Source organism: Lycium ferocissimum, chromosome 8 (assembly GCF_029784015.1).
Source record: "Lycium ferocissimum isolate CSIRO_LF1 chromosome 8, AGI_CSIRO_Lferr_CH_V1, whole genome shotgun sequence".
Taxonomy (NCBI): domain Eukaryota; kingdom Viridiplantae; phylum Streptophyta; class Magnoliopsida; order Solanales; family Solanaceae; genus Lycium; species Lycium ferocissimum.
The window spans coordinates 2,168,830-2,195,090 of record NC_081349.1 but is presented as its reverse complement, the minus strand read 5'-3'; positions in this window follow the sequence as shown (position 1 = coordinate 2,195,090).

Here is a 26,261-nt window from a genome sequence, read left to right as displayed (position 1 = left end):
CTCTGTTTAGAGGTCTGTAGACATGTATGTGGGTTATGATATGCTATGTACATTACGACAGCCTCGCTGGCTTTTGTGACACATGTTGGCTATTATGCGCTAATCTGAGATCATGTGTGATTATTTATATTTATGCGAATTAGTATGTTAGTTCTGAGTGTCAGGTGCGTATGAGTGTCCAATTCGGACACTAGTCACGGCCCACGGGGTTGGGTCGTGACACCTATAATGGTATAGCTAATGTTGATACGAATTCCTTTGAAGGTATAGACGAGCGCATTAAAGGAGAACGAGCAAGCGATAGAATAGTTAAACGACAAAGGTATGTGAGGCTAGTCCTTTCTTTCTGAGGCATGAGTCCTACGGCATGAATTTCCTCTCTTATTATGAATGTTCCATCTTCAAGAAGACTATGAATCATTGTTCATGAATAGCCATACGAGATAAGAGATATGCTACGATTATGATAATGATAAGCTTAAGTCTAGAGATGCTATAGCTTATGATATGATGTTCCAATTAAGCTAATGAAACTATCTATAGCCCATCGATGTTGATCCTTGTATGCACTCACCTTATGTTTGATCCTTCAAGGTGGGGCAGAATACTTACGAATGTTCCATAATGAAGTCGGGGGTCCACGACCTTACGTCACCCCGATAGAGTATGGTTATCCATGAGTCTCTATGCATGTACTATGATGAGTTATGATAAGTATATTATGATAAGCATATGATGATGAGCATATGATGATATTACACCGCGCCTATTCGGTACAGGCGGTCACCGCCAAGGCGAGAGCGTGACTATACACCGTGGCCGGATGGCGGGCGGACACCACTAGTGGGCGGCATGAGATGATACCCCGGACGCGGGAGGCCTGGATGTGGGCTAATGCTAATGCTAATGTTATTGATTATCACACCGTACCTATATGGTCGGGCGGTTTATACATTTATACATATATGATATGATGATGAGTATGAAAGTAAGCCGTTACGCATTACTCCCTTTATGATTCGGTCGATCGCAGATTGCTCTTCATTGATGCCTCCTTATTTCATTGATATCTTATTATTGTTTATGCCTTACATACTCAGTACAATATTCGTACTGACGTCCTTTTCTTCGAGCGCTGTGTTCATGCCCACAGGTAGACAGGGAGGTGATCCAGACTCATAAGAGCTAGCGGCTGATTTGAGAGCACTCCATTTTCCGTAGGTGCCGTTGATTATTCTTTTGGTAGATATATGTATATATCTATGATTGGGCACGACGGGGCCCTGTCCCATCCATATGTCTAGTACTCTAGTAGAGGCTCGTAGATACGCAGTGTGGGTAGTATGGTCCCATAGTCCTCATGTATGTGCATGTATGTATATTATTTTGATAGCCGAAGGGCTTATGTTTATAAAAGTAAATATGTTTCAAATGTTAGTAAATCGTTATGATTATGAGCATATGTTATGAGTGAGAGCAGATGAGCAGTAGAATGAGCGGTGTTCGGTGGTTAGCCCCGGATACCCGTCATGGCCCGTGGCTCGGGTCGTGACACAGAGTTTCCCTTGTAATATGGCACTATCGTCTTGTCACAACATTCCACAATAACATTGCCTCACAGGGCCACAACACAATAGCAATAGGATTTGGCCACACACGACCCAAAAGCATAAATAGGAAACATACATACCTCATAATATCGATGTTTCATCTTGAATCTCTTCCGGGGGCTGAAATAAGCGCGGGTATTTGGATTTCATACTCTCTTCCGCCTCCCAAGTCATTTCTTCTCGGTTGTTATTTCGCCATAAGACTTTAACTGAAGCTACTTCCTTATTTCGAAGTCTCCGTACTTGCCTGTCTAATATGGCAATGGGCACTTCTTCATAGACTAGCTTTTACGTACTTGGACATCATCTATTGGAACAATCCTCGTAGGATCTCCAACACACTTGCGGAGCATTGAGACATGGAAAAGCTGGATGGACCGATTAAAGTTCTAAAGGCAAGTCCAATTCATAAGCTACTTGACCCGCCTCCGGATAATCTTATAGGGTCCAATGTATCGAGGACTTAACTTTCCTTTCTTACCAAACCTCATCACACCTTTCATTGGTGACACCTTCAAAAATACCCAATCATCAACTTGAAATTCTAAGTCTCGCCGGCGGTTGTCCGCATAAGATTTTTGGCGACTTTAAGTACGTCAATAATCGATCTCGGATCACCTTGACTTTTTCTACCGCTTCTTGAATCAACTCGGGGCCTATTATTTGTATTCTCCTATTTTAAACCATCCAATTGGAGACCTGCACTTCCTTCCATATAAAGCTTCATACGGAGCCATTTGAATACTGGAATGGTAGCTATTGTTATATGCAAACTCAATTAGAGATAAGTGGTCATCCCAACTACCACCAAAATCTAGGACGCATGCTCGTAGAATATCTTCCAAGGTCTGAATGGTACGTTCAGCTTGCCCATCGTACGATTTGCAGATGAAATGCCGTGCTGAGCTTTACTTGAGTACCTAGACCTTCTTAGAAGGATTTCTAGAACTTAGCTGTAAATTGCGCTCCTCTATCTGTGTAATGGATATCGGAACACCATGGAGTCGCACAATCTCCTTGAGATACAACCTTGCATAATCTCCTGCTGAGTATGTGGTTCTGACTGGAAGAAAATGAGCTGCTTTCGTGAGTCTGTCCACGATCACCCATATGGAATCATATTTACCTCGGGAGCGGGGTAACCCCACAATAAAATCCATGTTGATCACTTTCCATTTCCACGTAGGGATTTCCATTGCTTGCAATAATCCTCCTGGCTTTTGATGTTTGATTTTCACTTGCTGGCAATTTGGACATTGGGCTACAAATTCTGCTATGTCTTTCTTCATCCCATCCCAACAATAAATTAACTTGAGATCATGATATATCTTTGTTGCTCCTGGATGAATAGAATATCGAGAATAATGAGCTTCTTCTAGAATTCGGTGACGTAATCTTGCAACATTCGGGACACATAGTCTGCCTCGGTATCTAAGAATTCCATCTATAGAAGTTTCAAATGGAGACTTCTCTTTTTCATGAAATGTGTCTCTATAATGGCTCAACTGAGGATCTTCGTATTGCCGCTCTTTCACTTCCATATTCAAGGACGAAACTATGGGATTATTAATACCAATTCCTGCACTTCCTGAATCAACTAGACGCACTCCAAAATTAGCTAGTTGGTGGAGCTCATGAATTAATTCTTTCTTCCCCGGAGGAACCTCACATAGACTGCCCATTAATCGGCGGCTAAGCGCATCAGCTACTACATTTGCCTTTCGGGGTGGTATAAAATACTCACATCATAATCTTTCAATAATTCTAAGCACCGCCTCTGCTGCAGATTCAACTCCTTCTGTTTGAAAATGTATTAGAGACTCTTGTGATCTGTATAGATATCGACATGCACACCATACAAGTAATGTCTCCACATCTTTAATGCATGAATAACTACAGCCGGTTCGAGATCATGAGTTGGGTAGTTTTTTTCATGTTTTCGCAGCTGTCTCGAAGCATAAGCGATGACTTTACCGTGCCGCATTAACACACATCCTAACCCAACACCGGAAGCATCACAATATACAACATAACCATCTGGCCCTTCTGGGAGTGTTAAGACTGGAGCTGAAGTTAACCTATCCTTCAATTCCTGAAAGCTACGCTCATAAACATCATTCCACTAAAATTTAGCCGACTTGTGGGTTAGCTTCGTCAATGGGGCTGAAATAGATGAAAATCCCTCTACGAACCTTCTATAGTAACCTGCCAATCCCAGAAAACTACGAACTTCTGTAGGCGTCGTAGGCCTTGGCCAAGTCTTCACAGCTTCAATTTTCTCGAGTATCAACTCTAATGCCATCATCGAAATAACATGACCCAAAATGTCACAAAATTCAGCCAAAACTCACACTTTGAAAATTTTGCATACAATTCTCGAGTTCGAAAAATTCTAAGAACAATACATAAATGGTCTGAATGTTCTGATTCTGTGCGAGAGTATACCAGAATGTCGTCAATGAATACTATTACGAATAGATCTAAGAGAGGCCTGAATACATTATTCATCAAATTCATGAACACTGCCGGAGCATTGGTTAACCCAAATGACATTACCCGAAATTCATAATGGCCATATCTCGTTCTGAAAGCTGTTTTGGGAATATCTTCTTCTCTAACTCTCACTTGATGATAACCCGACCTCAAGTCTATTTTAGAAAACCACTTGGCACCTTGTAACTGATCAAACAAATCATCAATCCTTGGGAGGGGATATTTGTTCTTTATCGTCACCTTATTCAACTGCCTATAATCGATGCACATTCGTAGGGAGCCATTTTTCTTTCTTACAAATAGAACAGGTGCTCCCCACGGTGATGAACTGGGTCTAATAAACCCCTTCTCAAGCAAATCTTTCAACTGTGCCTTTAGCTCTTTCAATTCATCCTGAGCCATCCGGTAAGGGGAATAGAAATAGGCTTGGTGTCCGAAACACATCAATAAATAAATCAATTTCTCTTTCTGGTGGAAGGGCTGGAAGTTCATCTGAAAATACATCCGAAAATTCATTCACTACCGGAAAGGATTGGAAAGTTGGCGACTTTGCTTCGGTGTCATGAACTCGGACTAAGTGATAAATATAGCCCTTAGCTATCATCTTTCTTGCCTTAAGGTAGGAAATAAACCTACCTCTAGAGATGTTGTATTACCCTTTCATTCAAGCACGGAGCTCTCCCTGAATTGAAATCGAACTACTTTCATTCGGCAATCAACATTAGCATAACATGAGGCCAACAATCCATACCCATAATCACATCGAAATCTAACATTTCCGGCTCAACTAAATCGGCTTTTTAGTCGGCGGCCGCATATCACAATTACACAATTTTTGTACACTTTTCTAGCTATCACGGGATCACCAACTGGAGTAGATACCTCAAAAGGTTTAATTGGCTCGGGTTTCACCCCAATACGACTAGCAACATACGAAGTAATATAAGATAGGGTAGAATCTGGATCTATCAATGCATACACATCGTGGGAAAATACTGATAATGTACCTGTAACCACATCCAGGGAGGACTCAAGATCCTGTCATCCGGCTAAAGCATACATACGGGCCGAGTGGCACACGAGTAGATGCTCCCCTCGGCCTCTACCTCGGCCGTTGGGAATGCGGGGGAGTCTGCCCTACCGGGCGCACTGAAGAAGAACCGGCCGCTGATCCTGTGGGCTGAATCCCAACTCTACCACTCATCGACGGGCAATCCCGCATCATGTGCCCAACCTGGCCACAGGCGTAGCAAGAATTTGAACCTTGGCGACACTGTCCGGAATGTAATCTACCGCACTGGCTGCATCGCGGTATTGGGGGTCTCCTCTGGGTATAATCACCCCCAAACTGGGAACCTGAGACCCTCAAACTCTGACCCCGTCCTGAATGAAAGGAGCGATCAAATCACCTACCCGAAAATCGTGGAGGTGCACTAGTCGCCGACTGGCCTGAGTGTCTAGGATATGACTGCCTTGATCCCCCTCTATAATCACTACCTGCCCCCATAGATCTGGCCCTCTTGCTTTGCCCTCTTTCAATATCACGATCACCCCTTTGCGGATGTTGTTGTTCTTCTAAGTTCTGGGCATGGGCTTGAATGCAGAAAATATCCATCCCATCTTGCAATGAAGCCGTCAAGCAGTCCTTGAACAAATGTGGCCCTAATCCACTCACAAATCTATGCACCCGATCTCCCATGTCGGCCACCATAGTCGGGGCATATCTAGCCAATGAGTTAAATCGAAGGCTATACTCCCGGGCACTCATATTTTCTTGCTTCAGATTTAAGAACCTATCCGCTCTAGCTCGGCGGACCTCGGGTGGCAAATGGTGGCGAACGAAGGCATCTATGAATTCTTGCCAAACGGGAGGAGGCGCATTCTCTTTTCTTGATGATATCCAATTATTGTACCATAATACCGCCACATCTCGAAGTCCATAAGATGCCAACTCCACAGATTCAGTTTTGGAGGCATGAATAATCTTTAATGTTCTCAACATTTCATCGATAAAACTTTGCGGGTCTTCATCCGGCTTTGACCCGAAGAACTCCGGAGGATTCAAACTCATAAAATCACGGGCTCTGGTACTAGCTGCCCGATCACTTGGACCCGCATTTTGCGCCGTGCACGGCGGCAACTAACTGCGTCAATAGATGAATAGTCTCGGTCACTTGTTGACCCGAAGTAGCCGGTGGAGGAACTGGAGGCATAGGAGCTGGAGCTGAAGCCCCTTCTTGTTCTTCTATAATAGGCGGAGTAGAAGAAGCATTAGATGGAGCCTCATTATGTGATTTACCCTCTTCTACATTCATTTGTGGCTCTCTTTCTACCCGCTTTTTCATCGTAATCTTGCCCTTTTGGGCGGCTGTAGCTTTTCCCTTTAGCGGCATTTCTGAAATCATAGCACACTATTAGCGAGGAGAAAATATTATACACGGCTCTATCGCACGATCTCATAAGATGAAGAATTGTCATTTTTCCTAAATGCCCTGTAGCCTCCTGTTTATTAGTGTGGCGTGCAACACACCATAAACAAGACTCTACTAGACACGGCTCGTAGACACTTCTTAGGACTGAACCTGGCTCTGATACCACTTTTGTCACAACCCGGCTAGGGGCCATGACGGGTACCCGGGGCTAACCACCGAGCACCACTCATTCTATTACTCATTATACACATCAAGCATTCATTCATTGATCTTATACTCAAATCGTAGGAAAATCATTTTTCACTTGAAACATATTTACTTTATATACATAAGCCCTTTGGCTATCAAAATCAAAATAATTCATATACATACGAGGAGAAACCGTGAGACCATACTACCCATACATACGTATCTACGAGCCTCTACTAGAGTACTAGACATAGGTATGGGATAGGACCCCGTCATGCCCAAAATACATGTATATACACAAAAGAATAAGTCAATGGCACCTCCGGAACAAAGGAGTGCTCTCAAGATCGCCTAATAGCTCCTACGAGTCCGGATCACCTCCCTGTCTACCTGTGGGCATGAACACAGCGTCCAAAAAAAATGGACGTCAGTACAAACATTGTACTGAGTATGTAAGGCATCAACAATAATACTACACTAATGAAATAAGGATGCATCAAATAAGGAGCAACCTGCAACTGACTGTCAATTACAAAAAGAATAATGCATGCTGGCTTACTTCATAATCATCATCATATCATGTATGCATATATGTATAAGCTGCCCGACCTTATAGGTACGGTGTGATAATCATTAGCCCGCATCCAGGCCTCCCGCGTCCGGGGGTACCATCTCATGCCGCCCACTAGTGGTGTCTGCCCATGCCATCTAGACATGGTGTATACGCTGCCCGCCTTAGCGGTGTATGCCGGATATATAGGCACGGTGTAATATCATCATCATATACTCATCATAATGCATGCATAGAGACTCAAAGACAACTATACTTTATCTGGGTGACATAAGGTCGTGAACCCCCGATTTCGTTTTAGAGCACTCATAATCATTCTGCCTCACCTTGAAGGAATTAGCATATAAGGTGAGTGTATACAATAAACAACATCAATGGATCGTAGTTAACATTATTAGCTTTGTAGAAATATCGTATCATGAACTTTAGAATCTATAGACTTAAGCTCATCATCATCACTATCGTGTTCGTAATGTATCTCATATTTCATATGGCTATTCATAAACATAGACTCTTAGCTTTCCGGAATGTAGGAGATTCATGGAGAAGGAAGGAAAATCATGCCATAAGATTCATGTCTTAGAAATAAAGGACTAGCCTCACATACCTTTCGTTTAACTATTCTATCGCTTGCTCGTTCTCCTTCAATGCCCACGTTTCTACCTTCAAGAGAATTCGCATTAACATTAGCTAATCGACTATAAGAACGTGCTTACTAAAGCTAAAGAAAATTGGGCAGCATTTCCTTTATTTATACAACATTCCTCATATTACATATCAACTCCCAATCATCCATAACAACATTCACAATATTATAGGCAACAATCATCATTCATCTACATTATCCACATTTCACAATTCACTTCAATTCCTCCACAATCATGGTGATAGTTCACTATTGCGTTTTCTAACATATAATACTTATCCCATGTTCTAAATGGCATTTACAACATACTTATAATCACAACATCTCAATAATCATGGCTCATTCCAAACTACTACTCAAAAAGGACACTATTCTTACTTTCATGACCCATTTCCTATTTCCTTCTACAATCCAAGTGCTTCAACTTTTCAATACCTCAAACAACATGGAAATACCATAAAACTCACCTTAGATAATGGAAGAATAATCCTTGAGTGTAAATACTCTTCTTGCACCAAAACCCTAGTTCACTTCCGTTGAAATTTCTTGGCTTGGATGAACTTTAATGAGCTTCTTACACTTAACTCTCTTGGTTTGATGAAGTTGATCTTGAATCTCTCTTGAGTTCTTATGGAAGAAGTGTGTGGAACCCTTTAGAATCCTTGAGAGAGATGAAGAAGTGTGGAAATGAAATTAGTGAAGTGGGATCACATTTATATAATTGAACTTAACTCAGCCCGTCGGGACTTCCACGGACACTTATACAGTCTGTATAACATTGCACGGCCCGTATAAGTGGTCGTGGTTCACCACTAAGCAAACATAATATCTGTTGGGTGTTATACGGACCCTTATACGGACCATATAATGTTATACGGATCGTATAAGTCGGTCGTATAACCCCTTTTCCTTGAAATGATCTCCGTCGTTCGTTTGATCTCCAATCCTTATGGAACCTTCTTAACACTTGTTTAACACCTCATTAACAATCTAAGGGACATTATAACTCTTCTCCAAAACATCATTAAGCCATCATTAATTCGGTACTCGTAAATCTTGTCCGACAGATAACATATACCTTGCTTTCCTTAACAACTTTCGTTTCCTACCTCAATTGTCTTTGAAATCTCATTTAGAATCATCAAATCTTATTTCTTACTTATCAAAACATCATATACGTCATGCCCTTCATTAGTATATTCAATTTACGTTAACGGGAAATTTTTGGGGTGTAACAGCTACAGTGCGGGACACGCGCAGCTTCAGGGCGCGACACGCGCGCTACAGTGCGCTGAAGGTTCTAGGTCAATGTAAACCGACCCTGGACCAAAATAAAAAGGGGATTTACCCCTTATTTTCATTCAACCACCTCCCCAAACCTTCCCTAACACCCTAGAACATTCTCCCAACTTCCTCCATAAAATTTTAGCCCAAATCAAGTGAAACCCCGAGATTTAGGCTCGGAAAGCGTACAAGGTCTTGTAGTTCTTGTTCTAAACAACGAATCTCGACGAATCAAAGGAGGCCACCGAAGATAAATAAGATTTCAAGCTCTACCAACCTTGATGGAGGTAAGGATATTCCTTACTATGGATATTATGAATTGTATCATGAAAATTTAGTTGTTAAAGCATCGTAAAGTCTAGTGATTGGTTGAGAAATTGAGGAAACATCGTGTGGGATGTTTTATTGAGCATATTGATATTGATGATAATGTTGTTGATATTGGTATTGCTATTGTTGTTGTTTTGTTGGTATTGTGATTTCGGACTAGGGATATAAACAGGAGAGATGTTGCCCGAATTCCAGCAGATTCTAAGAGAATTTAATTTTAAGAAAAGCATATGACGATAAGCTTAGCAATAGTATAAATTCTCTTAAATGTAGATTTACGAGCTTGGGAGGATAAGCGTTAAGTAGTTAAAGTTAAGGCGACCGTAAAGGTATGTTAAGGCTAGTCCCTTTCTTTCTAAAGGCATGATTCTTTTCTTATGAACCTATACGTATTTTCCATAATATCCTATTTCCCAAAAAGCTAGAAGTTCATGATTTTCAAAATTCTTGTGATACTAGAGATGGATGTTTTCTACGATGATAATGATGATGAGGATGATTCCAATTTAGAGATTCCAAAGCTTATGGTTTTGATGCTATCACGAGATTGTTGAGTTTATTTCATGAATTTCTTGATTTTATTCATTGTTGTTGATCTCACCTTATGATAATGGTTCCTTCAAGGTGAGATATGCCAATGATGTTAGCTCCATAATGGAAATCGGAGGTTTACCGACCTTATGTCACTCCAATGAATTTAGAAATGTGTTCTTAAGGAATGGTTTGTAGGATATGAATAGTGAGCTAGTAGAAGATCCCTAATGACGTATTTAATGCTAGAAGAGAGGTTTATGATGTATCTCAAACCTTGAGGTTTAGTTAATCGGGAAGAAGTCCTAGTGGCTCAGAAATATGCTTATAAGTCTTATGTGATCATGTAAGCATTAACAGATAAGTGATGACCATGAGAAGCGCTTAGAAGCTAATAGGTAAAGAATGAATACTAGAAGTATATAAAGGGTACCTATAGGGGATATTTGGATTAGGCTGCACGTTCCACAGCACATGCATTCATATTTACCACTGGTCTGCAGCCAGTTGGGTAGTTATACCATCGAGCTACGGCCAGTCGGGTAGATATGTATTTACCACCATGCTACGGCTGGTTGGGCAGTTATATCACCGAGCTACGGCCAGTCGGGCAGATATGTATTTACCACCATGCTACGGCTGGTTGGACAGTTACCACCGTGCTACGGCCGGTTGGGTAGATATGTATTTACCACCATGCTACGGCTGGTTGTGTTATATCCCGTATTTTGTACATTGGGACATTCCGAGCTAACTATGGAAAGTTAAGGACAGGACTATTCCGGGATACGAGGTTGAGACTTTTAATGTTATATCCCGTATTTTTGTACGTTGGATTATTCATAATGGCGAGGTGGGATCCACATGTCGAGATTTTTTTTTGACATATGACAAGTTATATGAATAATATATGTGAAGTTAAACACAACTCAAGAAGGACTCTTGAGCCAAATCAAAGTGGAAGTCCTCCAAGCAAATATTTTTAAGTAACGTTTTCGGGTGATCTGACTTTGAGGGGCAGAAACGGCATTATAAGTTTGGAATTTGGAAAAATACCAAAGATAGAAGTTGTAGATAATTGAATTAGCTTTCCAACCATAGGTCGTGGGCCCACAGGTAACATCGGGATAAGGAGATATGAATATTTTAAAGTAGAAAGGTCGAGCTGAACAGTGGATTCGACCCAACCCGATTCCAAGTCGGGTCAGGCCCAATACCCATGCCATTTAAGTAAAATTTTCAGCTTTCTCCTTCATTTTTCAGACCAAAACGTCCAGAATTTTTAGAGATGGAGAGAGAGAGAGGAGAGGTAGAGAGAGAAACTAAATTTTGACCACAATCTAAGCCCCGAATCGCGAAGCTCATGAAGAGAAAAAGTATTGTACGTTGCGTTGCCTTCAATTTGGGCTAAAAATCAGCCAAGAAGAAGAGGGTGACGTGCGGGCTGCATACTTAAGGTAAGACTAAGGTCCCTTTTTCATTGTTAACAAGTTTAATTAGAGTTTTAACGGATTAGAACGGAGAAAATAGTGTTATAAACTAGTTTGTTATTTTGTTGAGATTTATGGATTAAGGGGCTGTTTTATGTGGGTTAAATGGTTGGAATTAGCTGTGTTATGGATGTTTTGAATGTGTTGTAGTGTGTAAAAATGGATGGAAATCATGATATGTTGTGTGTTGAAGTGTGGCCGTATAGGGGTTTGGGTAGACTATGGTGGACTAATTTTATTTAGTATATTAGTTGATGATTGTTGTGGATTATATGATGAAGATGAAGGTTTAATGATTTAAATTGAAGTTGTAATTGTTTGTGGGTTGTTGTAAAAGTTAATGTGATTTTAGCATAGTTTCTTGAATTTGTGAGAATTATGTTGTCAATGTGTGGATCGTGGTGTAGTTAATGAATTTGGAAAAAAAGAAATGTGTTATCGTTGTTCTTATGGAATTTGAGAGGTTTCGGGTGATATTGCCCATTGGTTGGATTGCTTGTGTGAATTGTTAAAGTGTTCATGAATATCGTTTGGAAGGTTTCGGGTTAGTATTTGAATGTATAAGCATTGGTGTTGGCTTGATCATATGTAGTTAATTTGAATATAAATGGAATGTTGTCGAATTATGTAGAAAGAGTTATTGACGTTAGAATGCATTCTGAATTGATTGTTGATGTTGTTGGTGTGGTTGTTGGCATTGTTGTTGATGAATTTGGCCGAGTTGAATTCTCGGGGTTGTTGTATTTATAGGGGAAATGCTGCCTAAATTTTTGTAGAATTTGGTGTTCGCTTGGAATCGGGTTCCTAAATGCTTTTAGCTAATGTTTGGTATTTAATGATGTTGTTGTAGATTTGGGAAGCCAAGACTTAAATTTGGATTAGCTTAGGAAGCGGACAAGGTATGTAAAGCTAACCTTTCTTTCTCTTGGCATGTCTTAGTTGTAAGTAGACTATGACACGAGTCTCGGGGTAACTCCATTCTTAAGATCCGAGCCCGTATACGATTCTTATTCACTCCGATGTTAATGTTCTTAATACGGTCAAATTATGGTTCTTAAGTCTTTTGTATAGTTGGATTTCAAGTATTGCATAAAGAATGTTGTCTTAAAAAGATTAAAGTAACTACGAACAACCGTAACTTTCATAGACGAGCTCGGATCGTTTCGAAACGTTCGTAGGAGATTCTATTATGAATAAGGTCTCCAACTTTTATCGATGGACTCGGATTGGTTTGATACTCGTCCGTGGCCCCGAGACTTTCCTTTGTGTAGTGCTAATGACTTTTGAAAGGATTTAGTGCAACTATCGTCTTAAACTTCAGACGTCGACTACCTACTTCTCTATCGAGTTTGTAAAGACGATTATGCCCCTAATTTCCTTAAGTTATTTCATATGGTTTGATACGTATCTATGAGTCCTAAATTTCTATTGGATATGTTCTCGAACGACACTCGGAAGAACCTTGATTTGACTATCGCCTTGGTTTTTAAATGACGGCGTACTTGATTATTCTATCGAGTCTTTGAATTTTTTTTTTAAATTGCATATGGTTACTCACGACTGCGCTCGTGCATTACGTATTTACATCCTTCACCGAGTCCGGGCCGATTTTGTTTCGTGCGCACTATGATATATTCGGAGTATGATGTGTTCGGTTCGCCGAGCCTCGCCGGAGGGCCGGTAACGAGTATATTTGGCGTTATGATGTGTTATGGCGTTATGATGTGCTATGTGATATGTCGGGTTGGGAGATATGAAATCTTCTGGTGTATGATGTGTTATGGCGCCAATGACAGGCGGGCGACCATATTCTAAGAGCCCCATGCATGATTTATGTTTTTTATGAGTAAGCATTTTGATATTTTGGATATTGCATTTAGTTTACTGTATCTTACTTGGTTTTGATTATGACCACATTTACTATATTTCATGCTTTGCATACTCGGTACATATTCCGTACCGACCCCTTCTTCGAGTGCGTTTCATGCCGCGCGGTACGGATACTTATTTGGATGATCCACCGACTTAGGACTCATTCGTTGTCTTGGAGCGCTCCGTTGTTCTCGGGAGCCTATACTTTGATCCGGATTACTTCCGATTATTGTATATATGTATATGTTTATTCACGGGTACGGCGGGGCCCTGTCCCGTCATATGATTCTGTTATTATTCTTAGAGGTCTGTAGACATATATGTGTGGGTTGTGGGTAATCACTTTCGGTTGTGTCCGTATGATTTGTGTTTGGACGTCCCCCTATACTATGATAGCCTTATCGGCTTATGTGTGATGTCATCTGACAAAATGCGATTGTGATACGTGCATACATTTGTGACACCTTTGGGGCGACGTTTCACTCATTCTGAATGTATATGATATTTGCCTACTGTATAAGTTATCCGTATGTTATTTCTGATTAATGGGTGTGTACGGGTGCCCAGTTCGGGCAATAGTCATGGCCTACGGGGTTGGGTCGTGACAAAAGTGGTATCAAAGCGGTTCGTCCTCGGATTGTCTACAGGCCGTGTCCTGCAGAGTCTTGTTTGTGGTGTGAAGCCGGCCACACTCATAAACGGGAGGTCACGGGGGCATTTAGGAATCAGTGACCCTCTTTCTGTCTTAGATCGTGCGATAGAGCCAAGTCATAGGAAATGAGATTCTCCGTACTAACCTTTGATTTCGCGAGAAAGACGACATCGACGGAAGGAAGCGATTGACGATCTTTTGGAAGTTACAAAGCAAGCAGGTAAGTAAAGGTACGAAAGGCATATGTTGACTAAGGCATTAAAGTACGATTGAAATGTAAAGTCAAAAAAATTGGAAGGGAAAAGTAAACAGGAAAGTGTAACAGGTGCAGTTCGAATTGGACGTACGAGGTAAGTCCATCATTTTCATACTGTTGTTGATATTGGAAGACCTGCGTGGCTGTGATATGATATGATATATATGTATATATGTTGGCCCTGTGAGGCATTGTTGGTATTTCTTGCGTACAGGTTTTGAGATAGTAAGAAATATAGAGGAAACTCTGCCGAAATTTTTCCGGGAAATAAGAAGGAAATGAGATAGGGGTTTGTAATATGTCTTGAAAGGTCGTGTTAATAGTAAAGATAGAATTTGACTAAGTTGCAAGTATGGTGACCTTGAAAAATAAATTAATTACCGAATTGGCGGTAATGGTAATTAAGAGGTCGGTATCGACATGGTAAAAAGAATTTGGAAAGGGCTTGTGATATTAAGAGATGAGTTAGAAGAGATTGGCAAATCTTGATGGAGTGTTATATTAAGGTACTAACTGAATTAATAAGTATGGATAACTTATAACGAGGTTATAGCCAGAAGAAATAATAGTACAATTGAGACCAGAGTACAAAAAAAGAGGGTTGTGACGGATATAAAGGTGTTGACAAGACAGCTTGTGAGATATTAAAGATAAGATTGACCAGAAAGAGCAAAAGTTGAGAAGTGTGACACTATGAGGTTGATTACGAACAGGATATTATGTGAATATAATAAGGAATGTTATGGAAATGAGCGAGCCTAGCGAGGAAGTGACTAAAAGATAAGACGTGATCTATGTGACTAAAGTATAAAAGTGTGCTATTGGGAAAAAAAAAGAGGGATTTATGAAGTTCTTCTATAAGGAGAGTTCAGAATAAAGATTATGAGATAACGAAAATGACATCGAGCACAAAAAAAAGGGGTTAATGGGAAGGAAGAAATGGGAAGAAAAGTGGGCGCTATAGTAGTGCGGTAATGGAGGATGATATGTGTAGTCGTGAACGCGAGTGATATCAGTGACGGAACTGTGAAAGACCAACTATGGAAAAAAACGAGCAACGAGGTAGAATGAGTGTTAGGGAACGACTGGCATGATAAGAACATAAGAATAAATAGGGGTGAACAGAATATGATTCGAAAATAAGAAAGGGATTATGTAGGAGTGATATTTTCCGAAAATGCAGTGGTATTGTAAAGCTCCCCGTGCGCAAAAAAGGATGAACATAGACTGAAGAAATGTGGTAAGGGGACACTAAAGGAAGCGCCCAAGATAGATGTAATTAAATGAGTACGAATATGGAACGAAAAAGGAATACATAGTTATGAATTTAAAGGTGTAGCACGACGATACGGTGATAAGATAAGATTAATATTGAGACGAACTTGGGATGTTTTTGAGTGAATTAGAAGCCTGTGTTGGGTACACCGTAAGGGTAAAAGGCATAAAGCATAAAGGGGTGCTGCGTGCACGCGACTTCACCTTGGAAATAATGGGATCTTTAAGCGACAAAGACGATAGGCTTAAGGAATAGATGGTGCAATATAGTTTCGTCAAAAGAAACAGATGGTATAGGTCGAGATTAAGATACCATTCCAAGAGAACTTTGGACACTTTTCGTTGGAATGTGAGTGCCACCTAGCGAGAATTTGGAATAACTACGAGTATTAAATAATTATTGGGTCGAAGTAAGAGACCCTTTTTAATTCGGCGGAGATGTGATGTGAGGGCGTTTTGAAATCTGTCCAGACTTTAATTTACTCCAAATTATGTGCTGAAGGTCATGCGGCGAGGTCGAAGCGATCATACTAGCGTTAGAGCATCGAATTTCATCAGAATCCCAAAGTTAAGCGTGCTGGAGTGGGAGCAATTTTAGGATGGGTGACCCCCCTGGGAAGTTTCCTGAAAGTCTTACAAGTTCAGACGTAAGGAGCAAATGAGAAGCTAGGTTGATCTAAGAGAAATCAGAGTATACAGAGTGGGCAGGAACCTTAAGAGGTCACGTAGGGCGAGACAGACTAAACCAGTGAAATGAAAGAAGGTGCATTACAGCTTTAGAAGTAGGGTAAGTTGTATGGTGTGTGGAAAATATTTTGTAAATAAGATGGTAGCGATTATGTATACGTATGTATATGATATCCCATACATGGCTATGGTGAATCCCAAAGAATCGACGTTGAGGCATATTAGAAGGCATTAATCAGATAGGGTAAGGAAGTTCAAGTGAAAGAAAATAAAAATGGCACAAATGTTATAAGGCAAGCCGATCTTTGTTTTCGCTACGGGTTGAGCTTGGAAAGTTCTAAGATAATGATATTTGGGAAAGAAAGGAAGTAAGTAGACGGTAGGTAAGGTGACCAAAATGTCGGAGAGAGCGAAAGAGTAAAGCACGGCGCGATTTGAATAGAAATGTGAGGGTAGGCGTGTGAGAAAGATGGAGTGTGATGGTATGGAACCAAAGAGGATTGTGTAGAATTGCAGGATAGACTTCGATAAGTGGAACGAAAGAATAATGACCACAATGAAAAATGAGAAGTAAAGGAAAGAAAGATTAGGCCATGCAACGGTGCTAAGAGATTTCCAACTTCCGAAGAATAAGTGCCGAAGGCGACGGATATCGAAAAAACTATTAGTGTATTAGGACCCCTTAATAAGGGGGGAAGAACATATTGAACTTGAAAGAGGGTATGGCGTTGTTATGCCCCAGAAGGGGAAATTCATTAACTTGGAGCCCGAATTCGAAACGCAAGGAAATCAAAAACACAGATACCTGTTTCATGAGAGAATCGAAAGGGAGTAAGAATTTCCGTAGCCCTATGTTTTTTTTGGGGGTTGTATGGTAAGATTTGAGGGACAGAGGTTAAAGAAATAGTTGTGGCAAAAAAAAAAAGCTAAAGGAAAAGTTGCGGCAAGAGCCCAATTTAGTTTGAACTCGAATTACGAGTTGCTATAAGTGTAGTTGCCTTGTGAAGGATAACGAGGGTGCGAGAACCACTACGTACAAATATACTTTGGATTGACGGAAGTAGTCCTGCGAAAGAACTAGGAGAAATAGTTTGAAGGACATAACCATTATACCCACTAGCAACAAAGTCATGTTGGGGGAGTACTCGGAATGCAAAGGTAAAATAGTGACAAGGATGTAAGGATTAATAACGCTGACCATTGAATCGCAAGTGAATCTCGATACAGTATGTCACCCTCAGACTGACGGACAGATCGAGCGTACTATTCAGACGCTAAGGGACATGTTGCGGGCCTGTGTTATAAATTTCAGACATAGCTGAGATGATCTGTTGCCACTTGTTGAGTTCGCTTATAATAATAACTACCATTCTAGCATCCAGATGGCCGTATAGGGCTTCGGGTGGCAGGAAGTGCAGGTCACCGATTAGCTGGTTCGATGTTGATGGAACTAAATTAGTTGACCTAGATATGATCCAGCAAGCAGTCGACAAAGTGAAACTCACTCAGGAACGGTTATTAGCAGTTCAGAGTCGACAGAAGTCATATGCGGATGATCGGCATCGATACTTCGAGTTACGGATCGAATTGGGTATTTCGAAAGTGTCACCCTTGAACGGTGTTACGAGGTTCTGCAAGAAGAGGAAGAATAGGTATCCCCACTTATTTCCTATGTATACAAGTAATCTAAATTCCTCGTTTGGTTATCTTGATTGATGAATGAACTGTACGTGATAGCCATAAAAGGGACCCTCCCCCGAAGCATTTATAAGACCCTGTAAGGCTAGTTTAACATTCGAGGACGAATGTTCTAAAGGGGGGGGAGGATGTTATATCCCGTATTTTGTACATTGGGACATTCCGAGCTAACCATGGAAAGTTAAGGACAGGACTATTCCGGGATACGAGGTTGAGACTTTTAATGTTATATCCCGTATTTTTGTACGTTGGATTATTCATAAGCTGAGGTGGGGTTCACATGTCGAGATTTTTTTTTTTTGACATATGACAAGTTATATGAATAATATATGTGAAGTTAAACACAACTCAAGAAGGACCCTTGAGCCAAATCAAAGTGGAAGTCCTCCAAGCAAATATTTTTAAGTAACATTTTCGGGTGATCTGACTTTGAGGGGCAGAAACGGCATTATAAGTTTGGAATTTGGAAAAATACCAAAGATAGAAGTTGTAGATAATTGAATTAGCTTTCTAACCATAGGTCATGGGCCCACAGGTGACATCGGGATAAAGAGATATGAATATTTTAAAGTACAAAGGTCGAGCTGAACAAAGGGATTCGGCCCAACCCGATTCCAAGTCGGGTCAGGCCCAATACCCATGCCATTTAAGTGAAATTTTCAGCTTTCTCCTTCATTTTTTAGACAAAAACGTCCAGAATTTTCAGAGATGGAGAGAGAGAGAGGAGAGGTAGAGAGAGAAACCAAATTTTGACCACAATCTAAGCCCCGAATCGCGAAGCTCATGAAGAGAAAAGTATTGTACGTTGCGTTGCCTTCAATTTGGGCTAAAAATCAGCTAAGAAGAAGAGGGTGACGTGCTGGCTGCATACTTAAGGTAAGACTAAGGTCCCTTTTTCATTGTTAACAAGTTTAAATTAGAGTTTTAACGGATTAGAACGGAGAAAATAGCGTTATAAACTAGTTTGTTATTTTTTTGAGATTTATGGATTAAGGGGCTGTTTTATGTGGGTTAAATGGTTGGAATTAGGTTGTGTTATGGATGTTTTGAATGTGTTGTAGTGTGTAAAAATGGATGGAAATCATGATATGTTGTGTGTTGAAGTGTGGCCGTATAGGGGCTGTTTTTTGGTAGACTATGATGGACTAATTTTATTTAGTGTATTAGTTGATGATTGTTGTGGATTATATGATGAAGATGAAGCTTTAATGATTTAAATTGAAGTTGTAATTGTTTGTGGGTTGTTGTAAAAGTTAATATGATTTTAGCATAGTTTCTTGAATTTATGAGAATTATGTTGTCAATGTGTGGATCGTGGTGTAGTTAATGAATTTGGAAAAAAAGAAATGTGTTATCGTTGTTCTTATGGAATTTGAGAGGTTTCGGGTGATATTGCCCATTGATTGGATTGCTTGTGTGAATTGTTAAAGTGTTCATGAATATCGTTTGGAAGGTTTCGGGTTAGTATTTGAATGTATAAGCATTGGTGTTGGCTTGATCATATGTAGTTAATTTGAATATAAATGGAATGTTGTCGAATTATGTAGAAAAGAGTTATTGACGTTAGAATGCATTCTGAATTGATTGTTGATGTTGTTGGTGTGGTTGTTGGCATTGTTGTTGATGAATTTGGCCGAGTTGAATTCTCGGGGTTGTTGTATTTATAGGGAAATCTTTTGCCTAAATTTTTGTAGAATTTGGTGTTGGCTTGGAATCGGGTTCCTAAATGCTTTTAGCTAATGTTTGGTATTTAATGATGTTGTTGTAGATTTGGGAAGCCAAGACTTAAATTTGGATTAGCTTAGGAAGCGGACAAGGTATGTAAAGCTAACCTTTCTTTCTCTTGGCATGTCTTAGTTGTAAGTAGACTATGACACGAGTCTCGGGGTAACTCTATTCTTAGGATCCGAGCCCGTATACGATTCTTATTCACTCCTGATGTTAATGTTCTTAATACGGTCAAATTATGGTTCTTAATTCTTTTGTATAGTTGGATTTCAAGTATTGCATAAAGAATGTTGTTTTAAAAAGATTCCGTAACTACGAACAACCGTAACTTTCATAGACGAGCTCGGATCGTTTCGAAACGTTCGTAGGAGATTCTATTATGAATAAGGTCTCCAACTTTTATCGATGGACTCGGATTGGTTTGATACTCGTCCGTGGGCCCCGAGACTTTCCTTTGTGTAGTGCTAACGACTTTTGAAAGGATTTAGTGCAACTATCGTCTTAAACTTCAGACGTCGACTACCTACTTCTCTATCGAGTTTGTAAAGACGATTATGCCCCTAATTTCCTTAAGTTATTTCATATGGTTTGATACGTATCTATGAGTCCTAAAGTTCTATTGGATATGTTCTCAAACGACACTCGGAAGAACCTTGATTTGACTATCGCCTTGGTTTTTAAATGACGGCGTACTTGATTATTCTATCGAGTCTTTGAAATTTTTTTTTAAATTGCATATGGTTACTCACGACTCTGCTCGTGCATTCTGTATTTACATCCTTCACCGAGTCCCGGGCCGATTTTGTTTCGTGCACACTATGATATATTCCGGAGTATGATGTGTTCGGTTCGCCGAGCCTCGCTAGAGGGCCGGGTAACGAGTATATTTGGCGTTATGATGTGTTATGGCGTTATGATGTGCTATGTGATATGTCGGGTTCGGAGATATGAAATCTTCTGGAGTATGATGTGTTATGGCGCCAATGACAGGCGGGCGACCATATTCTAAGAGCCCCATGCATGATTTATGTTTTTTATGAGTAAGCATTTTGATATTCGGATATTGCATTTAGTTTCGTACTTGGTTTTGATTATGACCACCGTTTACTATATTTCATGCTTTGCATACTCGGTACATATTCCGTGCGACCCCTTTCTTCGGGGGCTGCGTTTCATGCCGCGCAGGTACAGATACTTACTTGGGTGATCCACCAGCTTAGGACTCCTGTTCAGCTGTCTTGGAGCGCTCCCTTGTTCTGGAGCCTATACTTTGGTCCGGATTCTGTTATTGCATATATGTATATGTTTATTCACGGGTACGGCGGGGCCCTGTCCCGTCATATGATTTTGTTATTATTCTTAGAGGTCTGTAGACATATATGTGTGGGTTGTGGGTAATCACTTTTCAGTTGTGTCCGTATGATTTGTGTGCTGGACGTCCCCCTGTATTATGACAGCCTTATCGGCTTATGTGTGATGTCATCTGTTGACAGATGCGATTGTGATCTGTACATACATTTGTGACACCTTTGGGGCGACGTTTCACTCATTCTGAATGTATATGATATTTGCCTACTGTATAAGTTATCCGTATGTTATTTCTGATTAATGGGTGTGTACGGGTCCCCAGTTCGGGCACTAGTCATGGCCTACGGGGTTGGGTCGTGACAGGTTGGGCAGTTACCACCGTGCTTTCTGTAGGTCGGCAATTACCACTTATCGATTGGGCGGTTAGCACCTGGACAATAAGTAAGTTAGAGACACAGTATTGTACATAGATGTAGTTAAATAAATGAGAGTATAGAGAGATATGCATACTAGATTCTCATTGGTAAGTCTGAAGTGTCAAGTTAATTCTTATCCTTCTTCTTGCAGTATATGTTTATTATGTTACATTTTCGCCTTAAATACTCGGTACACTATTTGTACTGACATCCTTTTGCTTGTGGACGCTGCGTTCATGCTCGCAGGTATAGACAAACGAGACGAGGACCTTCCATAATAGGCTGCCTCCAAGTACTAGTCTTGATTGGTGGGCTCCACTTATTTCTGGAGCATTGCCGAGTCTGGGTTCGTGTATGTATTTTTGTGTGTTACGGGTATGTCCGGGGCCCTGTGTTACACCCCGTATCTTTGAAAAGCACTTATCAAATTTGAAACATAAGTACGTTGAGTTAGGGTTAAGTAAAACTACTTTGGAATATAAGGAGCAAGCATTATTAAGTATATTTAATGAGTGAAGGATGTATATAAGGTATACCGGAAGGTTTTATGAGGAAATAAGTGAAAGAAATGGAGTAGTACCACTTTGGAGAAAGGACAGGTAAAGTTTCGTGAGAAGATTTTTGTCCAACTTGAGGGAAGAATATCTCTTAGCATATGAAGTTTTTAAGGTGTTTCAAAAGCCTAAAATAAAGTTCGTCAAGTCTAGTTTCCAACGCAACAAACTGCTCATCGATAGGACATCAGAGTGGAGAATTATGAACATTAACAATTCGACTGATAGAGCAAAAACGCGTGCTAAGTACTGCTACAGTAAATCGCTACGGTGACCCGACCCGAATTTGACCCTTATATAAAGGGTACTAGCCCCTTTTTTTCATCAGATTTGCCTAGAAAATTTCAAAAAAATAGTTGAGGGTGTGAGAATATCAAAAAAAATGAGCAATTTCAAGTGACGGAATATTAGTTTAGGTCCGGATAGTGCGTGGTTGTGATTGTAGTCTTGTTTTGCGGTGGATTTTGACGTGGATTCAAAGTGGATATCGGGAATATTGCTACTTCAACAGGAGTGAGGTATGAATCTTTCTCTTTTGGTATTATTTAAGGCTTATTCTCGGAGACAAAGTCATTAAATAATTGTATAGTAAGTTGGTTAGTTATGGAAGTTGGAAAACAGCGTATGGGTTGTTTTATGTTACATATTGGTGTTGAAAATGATGTTATTGATGTTGGTATTGTTGTTGTTGTTGTTGTTGTTGTTGGTTGCTGAATTGAGATTCCGGGCTAGGCATATAAATAGGGGAGATGCTGCCCGATTTTCAGCAGGATATAAAATAGTTTGACTTGAAAGCTTAGCACAAATATACTATGATGAGTCTAACGATTGTGTGAATCCTATTAAATGTAGACTTGTGAGCTCGGACGAATAAGTGTAGATAATTGGAGGCTGAACAAGTATGTTAAGGCTAGCCCCTTTCTTTCAAAAGGCATGATTCTACGTGCTATGATTCCATATATGTTTCCATAACCTTCTTACTTTCAAAAGTTAGAAGTTCATGATTCTTAAAAGCTTTTATGATACTAAAGGCGATATGTTTTCTATGATGAACATGATGATGATGATTTTAATTCTAAAAATTCCAAAGCTTATGATTTTAATGCTAAGATGAGATTACTGAGCTTATTTCATGATTTTCTTGATTCCACTCATTGTTGTTGATCTCACCTTATAATCATTGTTCCTTCAAGGTGAGATAGAGCGATGATAATTGTTCCATAATATAAGTCGGAGGCTACCGACCTTACGTCACTCCGATGAAGTGATAACTTTTACTTGGGCTCTCATGCATGCTACTTATGTTATATATGTATATGATATATATATATATATATATATATATATATATATATATATATATACATATGGGGAAAGGGGAAAGGTGAGGCGTTATATACGCATAGCCAGCTGATCAGCTGGATATCATCCCGGATGCAGGATGCCCGGACGCGGGATATATGGGATAAATGGATCGGGCCGTTCATTCTGCGGCAATATATATGCAAGAGGATGATATGATAAATGGATCGGGCTGCACGTTCCGCGAAGAATATAAAATATTTATGGATCGGGGCGCACGTTCCGCGACTATTATTATTTATTTATGGATCGGGCCGCACGTTCCGCGCACTATTATTTGTATATATATATATATATATATATATATATATATATATATATATATAAGGAATGTTTTTTTTTAAAAGAAAGCTAAGCATGCATGGTATCCGCCTTATGAGGCAATCAGATATACAGGTTATTTTTATTTCATGTTATGTTCTATATTTCCTATTATGTTGTTATTCCTGCCTTACATACTCAGTATATCGTTCGTACTGACGTCCCTTCTTGTAGACGCTACGTTCATGCCCGCAGGTGTAGATAGACAAGACGAGGATCTTTCATCGTAGGCTGCCTTCAGGTACCCGTTATGATTGGTGAGCTCCACTTCTTCCTGGACTACCGAGTCTGGATGTATATATGTTTGTATAATTTTTGTTCAGGATATGTCGGGGGCCCTGTCCCGACTTGTATACTTCAGTCATGTTCATAGAGGCTTTGCAGACAGTTCCTGTGTAGCTTCGTTATGTTCTGTCGGTCGTTATATTGGCGTCGTGGGTCCATTGGACATATATTTATACATGATATTACGTTCATATCTAGCCTTATCCTTATTTTGTCATTCGAGACATAAAGAATACAAGTTATAAGTCGGTTCGCTCGATTTTCGTAAAGTGTCGGGTGCCAATCACGCCTTACCAAGGGTGAGGTGTGACACCTTGTCCCGACTTGTATACTTCAGTCATGTTCATAGAGGCTTTACAGACAATTTCTTGTATGCAGCTTAGTTATGTCTTGTCAGTGGTTATGTCGGCATTGTGGGCCCATTGTACATATACATATGCATGATATTATATTCATAGTTAGCCTCCTTGGCCTTATTTTGTCATTCGAGACATAGAAGATGCAAGTTACAGCTTGGTCGCTCGGCCCCAGTAAGGTGCCGGGTGCCAATCACGCCTTACCAAGGTTAGGACTGTCACGACCCAACCCCGTAAGCCGTGACTAGTGCCCGAGCTGGGCACCCATACGCACTCGTTAATCCGAATCGACATACAAATAGCTTACACATATACAAAGATCAGACGTGGTTCCAAACTGTCGCATACAAACATACATACTGCACAGAAGCTGGCAGGGCTGTGGTAATATATATAACATGTCGAAGCATATATACATGCAGCCGATAGACGCACGGCGGATGGGACCGCCCAAAACATAAATCGAACAAAAAAAACCGGACGGTAACTAATCACAACCCACATATATGTCTACAGACCTCTAAGAGTAACAACAGAATCATATGACGAGACAGGGCCCCGCCGTACCCCTGAATAAACGTACATATATACAATGAAGGAATCTGTACCAAAATGTGGGCTCCGGACAAGGAGCGCTCCAAAGTAGCCGAGTGGTATCCTAGGGCGGCGGATCACCAAATCGGGCGTCCGTACTGCGGGCATGAAACGCGACCCCCGAAGAAAGGGGGTCGCACGAAATATATATCCGAGTATGCAAAGCAAGAGTACGGTGAACGGGATCATAACCGAAGTAAGGAGTACGGAAAGTGAACATAATAACGAATGCCACATGCTTGCATCGAAGTACAAATCATACATACTAAATACGAAGTAAGTATAATAATCGAATGTCAAAATGCTTCAAGTATAAATAATCAGAATGCCAGAATGCTTACTCCTGAACATAAATCATGCATGTCAAAAACATATATCATATGCACACATATCGTGTCCCGGCCCTCTAGTGAGGAACTCGGTAAATAAGAGCATATCATCCCATCATATTATCATATCACATACCACATACGGTCCGTAATGGGACCCGGCGGACAGAACATGATCGCCCCTCCTATCTCGGGCGCCATAACTCATCATACTTCGGAATGTTGCATATCTCCGAACACATCATACTCCGTATCACATCATACTTCATAACACATCATACTTCATAACTCATCATACTTCGGAAACACATCATACTTCGTAACTCATCATACTTCGGAAAACTCATCATACTTCGGAATAAAGCATAGTGCGCACGATGATATACCGGCCCGAGACTCGGCGAAGGGAGTGAGAATAGTGTGCACGAGCAGAATTGTGAGAAACTATATGCAATGTAAAACACTTACAAAGACCCAATAGAATAATCAAAATGAACAGTCAGTTAAAAACCGAGACAATAGTCAAATCAATTTTCTTCCGAATATCACTCGGGAACATATCAAATAAAACTTTAGAAATCATAGTCACGTATCAAAATCATATGCATAAAAATCCTCATTTCGGACTCAACAGATAAACAAGTAATCATACTCGGGGGTCGGGATGATAGTCATATTAAGTTCTTTCAACAAGTCGTTAGAACTATACAAAGGAAAGTCGCGGGACCCACGGACGAGCGTCAACCCAATCCGAGCCCGCCTATGGAAGGTATAGTCACTATACGTTACAGAGCCTCCTACGAGCACATCGAGGCGATCCGGTTCTGTCTACGAAAGTTAGGGACACTTTTAGACATAGAATCCTTTAAGATCAAAAATTCTTTTTGCACATTGAAATCCAAACATACAAAAGACATAAAGACCATAGCTCAATTACATTAAGAGTGCGGACAACAAGAAGTGAATAAGAATCGTAGACATACTCGGATCGC